Consider the following 13168-nt stretch of genomic DNA (forward strand, 5'->3'; position numbering starts at 1 on the left):
TGGACCATGAAATGGGAGGATCATAGAAACCCTACAGTGCAGAAGGAGGCCATTCGGCCCATTAAGCCTGCACCGACAACAGTCCCATGTATTTACCCTGTTAATCCCCCTGATACTAATGGCCTCCTGCACTGTAGGGATTCTATGGATTTCATGCTCGTTGATGTACATTGGCACCCAGTCAAGCAATGTTTTGAGTGTAGATTTCTTATCCTTTTCAAATCCCTCCATGGCCTCACTCCTCCTTAGCTCTGCAACCTCCTTCGCCCCCACGACCCTTCAAGATATCTGTGCTCCTTTAATTCTGGCCTCTTGTGTAAACCAATTTTAATTACTCCACCATTCACTTGTTTGAGCCACTGGCTCTGAAATATCTTGCCACTCTGTTTCTTGATATTACTTTCTTTAAGACAATTCCTAAAAGCTTCCTCTTTAACTGTAAGATGAGAGAAGAACCCCAGTGTTTAACTTTTATTGCAATTATATTACAGAATTAGCGAGTTGATATTTTTGTAAAGTTGCCTCATGATGTTGGATGGGCAGAAAAGGCTTATTTAGCATATTTCAAATAAAAGCAGCATTACTTAGTTTCAGGATGCAATGTATTCACCATTGCTTCTGCAAGGAAAAATGCTATAATTTAAACTCTTACTTAAAAATGATAAGCCTGAAGAATTATACATCATCATTGTTTATGAATAATTTAGCACTAGGTTCCCCACAAACATGATGTGTGTTAAAGGAGGCATTGTTTAAGTTAAAAAGTTTATTTATTAGTCACAAGTAGGCTTGCATCAACACTGCAATGAAGTTACTGTGAAAATCCCCAAGTCGCCACAGTCCGGCGCCTGTTCAGGTACACTGAGGGAGAGTTTAGCATGGCCAATGCACCTGATCTGCACGTCTTTGGACTGTGGGAGGAAACAGGAGCACCTGGAAGAAACCCACGCAGACACGGGGAGAATGTGCAAACTCCACACCGACAGTCACCCAAGCCAGGAATCGAACCCGGGTCCCTGGGGCTGTGAAGCAGCAGTGCTAACCACTGTGCCACCCCATACTACTGTGCCACCATGTCGCCCCATAGTGGTATTGCAACTGGCCTAGTAATCCAGAAAACCGGAGTAATGCTGTGGGGTCACAGGTTCAAATCCTGCCATTGCAGATGGTGAAATTTGAATTTTTTTAAAAATCTGGAATTACAAATCTGACTGATGACCATGAAACCATTGTCGATTATTGTAAAAAAAAACCCCATCTGGTTCACTAATGTCCTTTAGGGAAGGAAATCTGCCGTCCTTACCTAGTGACTCCAGATCCACAGCAGTGGGTTGACTCTTAACTGCCCCTTCAAGGGCAATTAGGGATCAACAATAAATGTTGGCTCAGTCAGCGATGCCCACAACCCATGAACAAATAAAAGAAATTGTAAAATATCGTACGCAAGCTGATACAAGATTCTCAAGAATATTACTTTATACACTTTATTTTCCAATTCTGTCAACAGTGCAGGAAATTTTCTTCTCTTACCAAATGGTAGAAAAAGAAATGGCTATTTAAAAAATGCCACCATTTCTAAGTTTGAGCAATATTCTCATCCTTCTTGCTCTAGAACAACTCTTCAGATATCTGGGAAAAGTTAACCACTACAACTTGGTCTCATTGACCAAAACAATATTGTGGTATCATAAATAACAAAGAAATAAAGTTGGGATTTTCCGCTGCCATCTGCATCGGTGTGAAAGGCAACGGAAGCACAAAATCCCATGAGAGGCCCAGATCACATTATACATAAGCAGCAATCCCGTCACAATTGTGCCCCCCCACCAGGGCATAACACAGGTCCCGGTGTCGAAGGTCAGGATCTCCTTTAGAATAAATTTAAATCTAATTATCAGACATCCTGTGACCTTGGCTCTGACGAAGGGTCATCTAGACTCAAAACATTGGCTCTATTCTCTCCACACTACATGCTGTCAGACCTGCTGAGATTTTCCAGCATTTTCTGTTTTTGTTTCAGATTCCAGCATCCACGGTATTTTGCTTTTATTAGACCTCCACACCTGATAACCACCCCCCACCCCCTTCACGTTGACGTGAGGGCATGCAGATGTGAATTACGGCTGGTCTCCCACAGCATGCACCAGGTGACTAGACCCATCAGAGGAGTTGAGGTGAGTGCATCGCTCGGGGGGGAGAGGGGCAGGACCAGGGACCTGTGTCGGGGTGCAGGGGGATTGTGTGGGGTGGAGGTCGCGTGAGTAGATAGGTGCTGGGGGAGGGTTGATCTTTACTTTTTGTATTAGGATGGCCTTTAAAAATGGTGCCCCGATCTTTAAAAAACTAAGTTGCTGGTGGGACTGGCCCCTTGGATTTTTCTTCCCGAAGTTCCTCACCATACGGTGGAGAAAACCGCCACTGAGGCCGATGGCTTCAATGTTACTTTTCCCGCCCACTGCCACACTGCAATAAAATGGAAAAATTCCGTCTCACCAAATGAGACCTGATGCATCAGTGCAATGTGTTGTGGTTTCCTGGCTTTGACAGCTGAGTTTCCAATATCAATGATTGAGAGTTGTTGAGAGACGTACAAACTAGAAGTAAAAGAACTGATTTTTGCAAGTTTTCACTCAGCTGCTAAGATTGCATTTTGGAAATTCAGGCCACAATACCAGAGATTTCCTGACCATTTGGGTCCTGTGAGCCTGAATTAAGTTATAGTTCACAGGGAAATAGTTCCCCTACTGCTCTGGGTGCAAAGTTATTCGAGCAAAGGCCTACCGGAAGATGTCTTGTCTGCTGGCTGAGGCATTCTGCATTGCACTTTGGTAAACATAAGTGGAAAGCAATACATCAAGAAGAAACGCAAGATGTTCTCTCCAAATTTTTATCACCAGAGCAGTAGTCAATATTCCCAATGCAACAGTAGGGTTCAGACTGTGACTGTAGAAAGACAATGATTCAATATGCAAGGTTATGGGGAAAGATCAGGGACGAATGGATTTGTAGAGTGGGCACCGAGCACGTAAACCAGCCTCCCATCCATCGACTCTGTCCACACTTCCTGCTGCCTCAGCAAAGCAGCCAGCAGAATTAAGGACCCTACGCACCCCGGACATTCTCTCTTCCACCTTCTTCCGTCGGGAAAAAGATACTAAAGTCTGAGGTCACATACCAACCAACTCGAGATCATCTTCCCTGCTGCCATCAGACTTTTGAATGGACCTACCTCGCATTAAGTTGATCTTTCTCTACACCCTGGCTATGTTTGTAACACTACAATCTGCACTCTCCCATTTCCTTCTCTATGAATGGTATGCTTTGTACAGCACGCAAGAAACAATACTTTTCACTGTATACTAATACACATGACAATAATAAATAAAATAAAATCAATTCATTACATCGTTGGTGTTTCTGGAGTCATAGCAGTTAAGAAACAGGGCATTTGTTTTCAGGGCACTGCCAACGCTGTTTTATATCACTCACCAGGAGGAATGTGGAAAGCCTTTTGGGAAAACGCTCCCGCTTATTTTTTTTAAGAAACACACTGTGTCATGGCTGAGACTCAGAACTAAGTTGCACAATGGATTCGAACAGGTATCCGATTATTCCAGAGCCTAGAACATTAGAGCTTCAATGCACTGCACAGCATGCCACTCAAGATTATCTCAGTCTTTTCTAAGAATCACAACCTTGTCTTTGTTAATTGTTCTAAGCTGAAATCAAACAGAGCTAATTAGAAATCAACGTTTATTGGAACTAATTAGAAAACAACATCTATTAGAATTAATCCATAACTTAATTAGCACCAGGGTCATTCTAGTCAAATCTCTGGCAATGCTAACAAACAATTTGAGGTTTGTACATTACAGAAATTTATCAGCTTCAGTTTTCATAAAGTTGGAATTCAGCTTGAGACGAGATTCCTTTAAGACCTCTCACAAGGTTTTAGCAGCTAAACCATGCTGCAGTTTGTAGCATCTGTAATAGCATAATAGGAACACGATTACGTTGAAAGGACTGAATTTTTGTTGATAAAATCAGGTTTGTAACAATGGGCTGGAATTTACGGCCGGAAATTGGGCAGGCCACCTTTCCCGCCCCACAGTGCGAACAAAAATGAGAGTGTGATGATGTCGGATCGGCAGTACGACATCGGTCCCAGATCACAGAAGGCCAGCAGGCACGGAAATGGGAAACACATCCGCCACTTTGAAATTAAAAATTAATTAGCTTTTCAGCTCGTTAACAACCCAAACACCTGCAATTTGTTTTGTTGCCCGCCGCATGTTTCAGACATGTGAACATGTTTGAGTGTGTTTTACAGCAAAGGCCTGCTGCCTGGACCATGGCTCAATGTTGAGTTATGCAAGATTCCCAAGAAGTAGAAAGCAACAGCTACGTACCTCAGAACTTGAAGTGGTGAACTTGACAGGTGTCCGCCACTGATATGCAGTCATATAACTGAACACTCTAAATTCTCACTGTTGGAGAACCTGATTTGGTGGCCTTATAATGAACAGGCATGAGATGCTAATACATGCACATGAGGTTCCCTCCATTATTAATCAGGAGGTTCAACAGCCTTTAACTTGCCTTGAAAGTCGAGAATACAAAATTCCAAGTTTATCTCACCATCGGGAAACAGATTTTTTGCCTCCCGGCAAATTAAGTTTCATGCTGTAGAAAAGGAGATACAGAGGATGTCCTGTACCTAGATTTCCAGAAGGCATTTGATAAGGTGTCACGTCAAAGGTTCTTGTGAAAAATAAAAGCTCATGGTATAGGGGGTAATCTATTGGCATGGATGGAAAATTAGCAAGCTAACAGGAAGCAGAGAGTTGGTCTAAATGGGTTATTTATTTGGTTGGCAGGAAGTGATGAGTAGTGTGCCACAGGAATCAGTGCCGATGGGCCTCGACCTTTTACAATTTATATAAGTGACTTGGATGAAGGGACTGAAGGTAATGTTACTAAATTTGCTAATGACACAAAGATAGATTGGAAAGGAAATTGTGAAGAAAACATAAGGAGACTACAAAATGACATTGATCAGTTAAGTGATTGGGCAAAACTGTAGCAAACAGTGGGCAAATGTGTAACTCCATTTTGGCAGGAAAAATAAAAAAGAAGCTATTATCTGAATGAAAAGAGATTGCAAAGTTCTGAGATGCAGAGGGATCTGAGTGTCCTAGTGCATGAATCTCAAAAAGCTTGTATGCAGATACAGCAAGTAATTAAGAGTAGAGTGGTTATGATTTAGTTGTACAGGGCATTGATGAGACCACATCTGGAGTTCTGTGAGCAGTTTTGGTCTCCTTATTTAAGGAAAGATGTAAATGCACTAGAAGCTGTTCAGAGAAAGTTTACCTGACAAATACTAGTGATGGGTGGGTTGTCTTATGAAGAATGTTTAAAGAGGTTGTTGGAAAATCTAGAACTAGGGATCGCTGTCTAAAAATAAAGGATTGTTCATTTAAGACAGAATTGAGGAGAAATCCTTTCTCTCAGAGAGTTGGGGATCTCTGGAACTCTCTGTCTCAAAAGGCAGTGGAAACAGAGCCCCCCCTCCACCTCCACCTCCCCCAATCCTGATGACCAGCCCCATTGCCTTCTTCCCTCTGCCAGCGATCCCAATGAAGAGTTGCAGCAGGTCCCCCGCTCCTCTCTGGCCCTGCCCCTTGGCACTGCCTAATGCCCGATGGGCAGTGCAAAGGCACCCTTTGGGCAGTGCCAGTTTGCCTCTTGGCACCCCTCCTTTTGTCCAACCTCCTGGAAGGGGCCTCGATGGCCTCTCTTTCCTCCTGTGGAGTCGGGCTGCCTGTTCCCCGTTAGTGGGGAGCAGGAGTAAACCCCGCTAAAGTGAAGCACTCTTGGTGAGGGGGAGATGCTAGCAGGCCCGGGGGAATTCAGTCCCAGGCCCACTGATCAGATGCAAATGAAGATTTCAATATTGAATTGGCGGAAGCTGATGACGCTGAAAATCTTGGTCCCAGAGATGTACGGAGGCCTTGGCACCCAGCGGAAAGCCTGTAAAACAGTCCCTTCTGACGTCTGGAGAATCACCCCCAGAATCTTTAAATATTTTTAAGGCTAAATATGCACTTATTCACCAATGAAATGATTGAATGTCAAAATGATATTTGGGTTATACTTAAGATCACATTAAACTATGGTTATGAGTATGCATGTGTATATAGTATAAGTTACTAGGGCACAATGGGACCTTATATAGGCATTTGGTTTTATACTAAATCAAAAATGCATTTTACATGGAAATATATGGAATATACAGCACAGAATGAGACCATTCAGCCCAACTATTTTGTACTAGTTTTTATATGCCATATGAATCTCCTTCAAGCAAATAATTAGGAAGGCAAATGTTGGCCTTTATTGCAAGGAGTGTGGCATATAAAATTAAAGAAGTCTTGCTACAATTCTACAAGACACTTTGCCCAGTTTTGGTTTCCTTACTTAAGGACATACATACATGCATTGGAAGCAATTCAAAGAAGGTCCACTAGGCTGATTCCTAGGATGAAAATGTTGTCTAATGTGGAAAGCTTTAGCAAGTTTGTCTTGTACATATTGGAGTTTGCGAGGAATGAAACATATCAGATTTTGAGGCGGCTTATCAAGGTAAATACTGAGGATGTTCCATCTCATGGGGAGTCTAGAACTAAAGGGCACAGATTTAAAATAATGGGTCTCCCATTTAAGACGGAATGAGGAGGAACTTCTTCTCTGAGTCTTTGGAATTACCTACCACAGAGAGCAGTAGAAATTGGGCCTCTGAATATATTTAAGACTGAATTAGACAGGTTTTTGATTAAAACGCAAGTTGAGGGTTATAGTAGCCAGAAGGAAAATGGAGTGAGGACCAAAATCAGACTGGCCATGATCTTATTGAATAATAGGTTCATTTGGAATCACGAGCTTTCGGAGCGCTGCTCCTACATCCACTCACCTGATGAAGGAGCAGCGCTCTGAAAGTTCGTGATTCCAAATAAACCTGTTGGACTTTAACCTGGTGTGGTGAGACTTCTTACTGTGCCCACCCCAGTCCAATGCCGGAATCTCCACATTATTGAATAAAGCAGCAGGCTTGATGGGCTGAATAGCCTCATCCTGTTCCTGGTATGACTCTATGATTCTACCTTCCTCATCTCAGCCTTTCAGCATTCCTATTTGTTCCCCTTTCTCTCATACACTAGTCTAATTTCCTTTTGAAAATTTCAAAGTTATTTACTTCAAACACTCCCTGTGGTTCTGAGTTCCGCATTCTAACCACTCTGCTACTTATTTCCCTATTGGATTTATTGGTAACTATCTCACATATATGGCCTCTTATTTTGGATTTTCCCACAAGTTAAAATATTCTCTCCTCTTCTCTCCTGTTGAACAAATTAATAATTTTAAACACTTCTATCAGATCTCCTCTAAGTAGAGCAATATAAATGTCTCATGATGTATCACAATGTTTATCGAAGCTAAAAAGCAGTAAATAAACACCTTACTTAAAAGAGAGCCCTTAACTGGGATTTGAACTCTTCGCCTGCCGTTATGGACAGAAATACTAAAGATCTTTGAAGTGGTAGATAATCTCCATACTGCATTTTTTTTCAATGTAACCGACATTTTAATCACTCATTCAACATATTTAAAATATATTAATTACATGATATCTGTAAAAGCTATGTTAGATAAAGATGATTTCAAACACTTCCCATCTATGCATCAAAATAAGAGTGTTACTTCTAATCTATAAGTATATTGTCTATGTACTCAGTACTGATCTAAAAAAGCAACCTCATTGGTACATTAACCACGTATAATTTGAGTGTTTTTTAAACTGATCTGAACACACCATGATTTGAAACAGAACTCTCCCTTATCTCCAAATCCTTTCCACAAAAAATAATAGGAAATTAATCCTGAATAGCACTCGGGACCCGGATTCAATTCCGGCCCTGAGTGACTGTCTGTGTGGAGTTTGTACATTCACCCTGTGTCTGCGTAGGTTTCCTCCGAATGCTTTGGTTTCCTCCCAAAGTAAGATGTTCAAGTTAGGTGGATTGGCCATGCTAAATTGCCCCTTCGTGTCCCAAGATGTTAAGATTAGGGGGATTAGAGGGGTAAATGCATGGGGTTGCAGGGATAGGGCGGGGGGGGGGCCTGGGTAAGATGTCTTGTAGGAGAGTCGGTGCAGACTCGATAGGCTGAGTGTGAATGCACTGTAGGGATTCTATGATCCTATGTTGAAAGATGGAATGAGTTCTCTTAAGGCGTGGAAAGAGAAACTCCTGCATGATTAAGTTATCTGTTGTTTGCAATGTTGTTAGGGGCTGAGACTAAAGTTCCAGTCTATTCTGTAACACTTTGAGGTGATTAATAAGCAACTGAAATGAGCAAAGCTTTTGTAATTTCGGCAAATACTTTTGGAATTAAATACTGCAGAATTCCACTTCCCTTCAAAGTGAGACATGAGTGTGCATATTACCGTAATATTAAACAGCAAAGCAAACCTCTGAGGGAGAGGTTATATACCATTATTACACTGGAAAATCCACTTCAGAAAAATGAAGCTCAGCCCATCATACATTATCTCCCTTGAATGATGCCATTGCTAATCTGCTGGCAAAGCTGGAAAATAATAGAGGAGTTGGTTGCTTTTGAGTTATTCAAAACAACATTCTAAGTATGTTGGCTTGGCTTTAAATGTCTAGTTCTTATGTATATAGATCTGAAAAAGAGTAACATTGGGCTTGCAAAGCTCACTGTGTTCCTCTCTCCACGGATGCTGGTGAGTTTTTCCAGCACTTTCTGTTTTTATTTTGAAACTCCACTATCTGCAGTATTATGCTTTTATGATAGATATAATACTTTTGTCTTTACCTCCTTCATAAAGCGAGAGGGTAAACAGAAGAAAGATCTATGTAGATTTTCAGCATTCCTTTACTATCAACAATTCCTATTATCAGAGACAGGAGAGGGGGTAAGGGCAATTTAAACTGCCCTGATTCCCACTCTCTACCCATCTGTACAGGTGTTTTTTTAAATTCTGGCTTTCCCCTTTATAAATGGTCATGTTTTTCCACAACCCTTAAACTTGGAGTGCTTCAATTCTCTATTAATAACTTCCACAGCAAACTCGAGGTAAGATGGAATAAAAGGGTTGGTTTATTTTACACACACACACAAAGCGAGAGGGGTTTTGCAACATCCACCCCTTTTGTACTCACAATAAATGGGGGATGAGGTGAAAGGAAGTGGTGTTTTGGGCACCGCCACAAGAAAATACAAGTTGGGGTTTTACATGTGACCAGTGTCCAGAGTCAGAAGTCAACTGGAATGTTCATTCCGAGGGGAGGTTGACTGATTGAAGAATGCTCCATCTTTCCAGAGCGAGACAATGGCACGGTGGCACAGCGGTTAGCACTGCTGCCTCACAGCACCCAGTGACTCGGGTCACTATCTGTGTGGAGTTTCAACATTCTCCCCATGTCTGCGTGGGTTTCCTCCCACAGTCCAAACATATGCAGGTTAGGTTGATTGGCCATGATGAATTGATTCTAATGTCAGGGGGACTAGCAGGGTAAATATGTGGGGTTATGGGGATAAGGCCAGGGTAGGATTGTGGTCAGTGCAGACTTGATGGGCCAAATGGCCTCCTTCTTCACTGTAGGGATTCTATGAGACTTCCACGATGGGAGAAGACACACAGGAGGCGATCTTACCATTGTGCCTCACTAGCCGATGGGCGGGGCAAGCCAGTAAGATCACAAGAGAGCCAAGAAATTAGGTTCACACCCGATTTCTCGCCTTTTGTGATCTTACTGGCACCGGATATCTGGCACGATCAGCCTTATGCCCATTTCCGGTGCAAAGCTGAATAAATTATTTAAATATATTTGAAACCTATTTTACATTGAATTAATGAACCCAGGACTGATTTGCCTGAGCTCACTTGACCTTGTGACCTCACCAGGAGAGGTTCTCTCCAGCGAGAATCACAGCTGGTTCCCAGCAATGGGGACCAGTCATGCCGGTAGAACCGGAGGCCATTGAGGCCCCCCCAGGGAGATTGGGGGCAAGGGGCTACCAGCCTGGAACACTGGCAGTGCCCACCATGTAACCTGGCACTGCCCACTGAGCAGTGCCAAGGTAGCAGGGCCAAAAGGGTGGGGCCTACTAGGAGGCGGGGCCAGACGGGAGCAGTCAGTCGCCTGTGGGAGAGGAGAGGACCCATTGTCACTCTGCACCAGGCATTGCTACTCTGCATCAGGGATCGGTAGGGGGAGGGAGTGGGATGATCGGGGCTGGCCATGGCGGGTGGTGGGGGGGGGGAGGTGGTCAGGCTGGCCATGGCAGGGGGTTCCGGCCATTGATCCCAGGGTGTACGGGCCACCGATCGCCGAGGGCCAGGTCTCCAATTGTGGGGGGGGAGGAGGAGGAGAGTGGTGCAGGTGGGTGGGGAGGTTGCGATAGGCCGCTGAGAGTAGTAGAGGCTGAGTGATGAGTTGCTGCTGCTAGAGACTTGCACATGCACAATGGCGTTCTCTGCTGCTCTCAGTCAGCGGGTCAGGTGACTTAAACCCCGCCTCCCACCTCTACAGGCGAGAAACCATTTCTGCAGCTTTTTCATGCACTGAGTGCATAAGATCGCAGATTTGAACTCACCCAAAAAACGGATCTGAAACGCTCCTGTTTTCATGTCCGTCGTGGACTTAGAATCTTTTTGGTAAGATCACCCACATAGAGTGAGTTAGTCTGGAGGCATGAGTTCCAAAGTTTCAGCAGTTGGCAGGCTTGATGAAGGCCAGAGTGGACAAGTTGGGCCGAAGGGCCTGTTTTCATGCTGTTAACCTCTATGACTCTATGCTGCCACTGGCCTAATGGTAGCACAGGCTGTTGTCTAGAGTTCTGTTCACGTTGGAGTCATAGAACTTTGCAGCACAGAAAGGCCCATTGGGTGGAATTTTACGGCCTCACTCAACCTGAGACCAGAAAACCCCGCCCGAGGTCAACGAACATTTCCTTTGTCCGCCCCTCGCCCACTCCGAATCCATGACGGGTGGGGCGGTAGAATTCCAGTGATTGTGTCTGCACTAGTGATTAAGTATCTATCTATTCAAATCCCATTTTCCAGCACTTATTCCGTAACCTTGTATTTCAAGTGCTCATCTAAATGCTTCTTAAAGATTGCGAGGGTTCCTACCTCTACCGCCCTTTCACAGAGTGAGTTCCAGATTCCCACCACCCACTGGGTGAAGAAGTTTTTCCTCAAATCCCCTCTTAATTCTCCTGCCCCTTAATTTAAATCTGCTCCCTGATTATTGACCCCTCCACTAAGGGGAAAAGTTTCTTCGTATCGAACATGTCTCAATCAAGTCCCCATTCAGCCATCTTTGCTCTAAGGAAAACACCCCAGCCTATCCAGCCTCTCTTCATTGCTGAAATGCTTCAGCCCAGCCAACATCCTAGCCTTTGTACCTTCTTTAGTGCAATTATGTCCTCAGAACTGCACACAATACTCCACCTATGACCTAACCAGCGTTTTATACAGTTCCATCATAACCTCCCTGCTTTTATATTCTATGCCTCATAAATAAAGGCAAGTATCCCCTATGCTTTCTGAACTATTTTAGCTCTCTGTCCTGTTGCTTTCAAGGATATTTGGACATGCTCCCCAGATCTCTCTGGTCCTCTGTACTTCCAAGCATCCTGCCATTCATTGTGCATTCCTTTGCCTTGTTAATCTTCCAAAATGCATTACCTCACACTTTTCAGGGTTAAATTCCACTTGCAATGTTCTGCCCATCTGACTAGCCCATCTATAGTGTCCTGTAATCTAACGGTTTCCTCCTCACTATTTACCACACCACCGATTTTTGTGTCATCTGCAAACTTACTGATCACAGCCCCCATATTTACATCTAGATCATTAATGTACATTACAAACAGCAAGGGATCCAGCACCGATCCCTGTGTGACACCACTAGGCGCAAACTTCCAGTCACAAAACAATCATTACACTTTGCTTCCTGCCATTAAGCCAATTTTCGATTCAATTGTCCAATTACCGTGATTTCATGAGCTCTTACCTTCTTGATCAGTCTCCCATACGGGACCTTATCAAAAGCCTTACTGAAGTCCATGTAGACTACATCAACTGCACTGCCATCATCTACACACCTAGTCACCACCTCAAAAAATTCAATCAAATTCGTTGGACAAGATCACCCCCAACAAAGCCATACTGACTATCATTGATTAATCCTTTCCTTTCCAAGTGGAGATTAATTCTGATCCTCAGCATTTTATTCAGTAATCTCTCTACCACTGATGGTAGCTTGTAATTACCTGTTCTTTTTCCCTACTCCCCGTCTTGAAGAATGGTCATTAGCTGGCCTCCAGTCTTCTGGCACCTCTCCTGAGCGGTCACGGGCATTCGGCTTCTGATCTTCAGGTAAGCGTTCTCCAAGACGGCCTTCACAACACATGACAATGCAGAATCACTGAGCAGAAACTGATATCCAACAAATAGCTGTTCCCAGTCCACTTCAGCCAGATCCTGTCTTATCCTATTAAAATCGGCCTTCTTCCAATTCAGAACTATTTCTGGCCCATCTTTGTCCTTCACCATAACTACCTTAAATCTTACCAGGTTATGGTCACTATTACCAAAATGCTCCCCCATTGACACTACTACCACCTGTCCAGCTTCATTCCCTAAAATTATATCAATTACTGTCCCCTCTCTTGTAGGACTCTATGTGCTGGCTCAAAAAGCTCTTCTGGACACACTTTAAGAATTCACCATTCCCCCCCCCCCCCCCCCCCCCCCCACGGCCTTTCACACTCTGCCTATCCCAATTAATATTGAGGAAGTTGAAATCTCCCACTTTTATTATCCTATTGTTTTTACACTTTACACTTCTCTGAGATTTGAACAGATTAGTGGTTGATAAAAGGACGGCATGGACAAGTTGGGCCGAAGGGCTTGTTACCATGCTGTAACCCTCGATGACTCTATGGTAGGGGCGAGTTCAATTTTTGTCTCTATGACTCTATATCTGCTTTTATAAATCTCCCTGACTGTTTGGGGATCAGTAGCATGATTGCCCCCTTTTTGTTTTTAAATTCCACCCATAAGGGCCCC

This window comes from Mustelus asterias, chromosome 3, assembly GCF_964213995.1.
Source record: "Mustelus asterias chromosome 3, sMusAst1.hap1.1, whole genome shotgun sequence".
Taxonomy (NCBI): domain Eukaryota; kingdom Metazoa; phylum Chordata; class Chondrichthyes; order Carcharhiniformes; family Triakidae; genus Mustelus; species Mustelus asterias.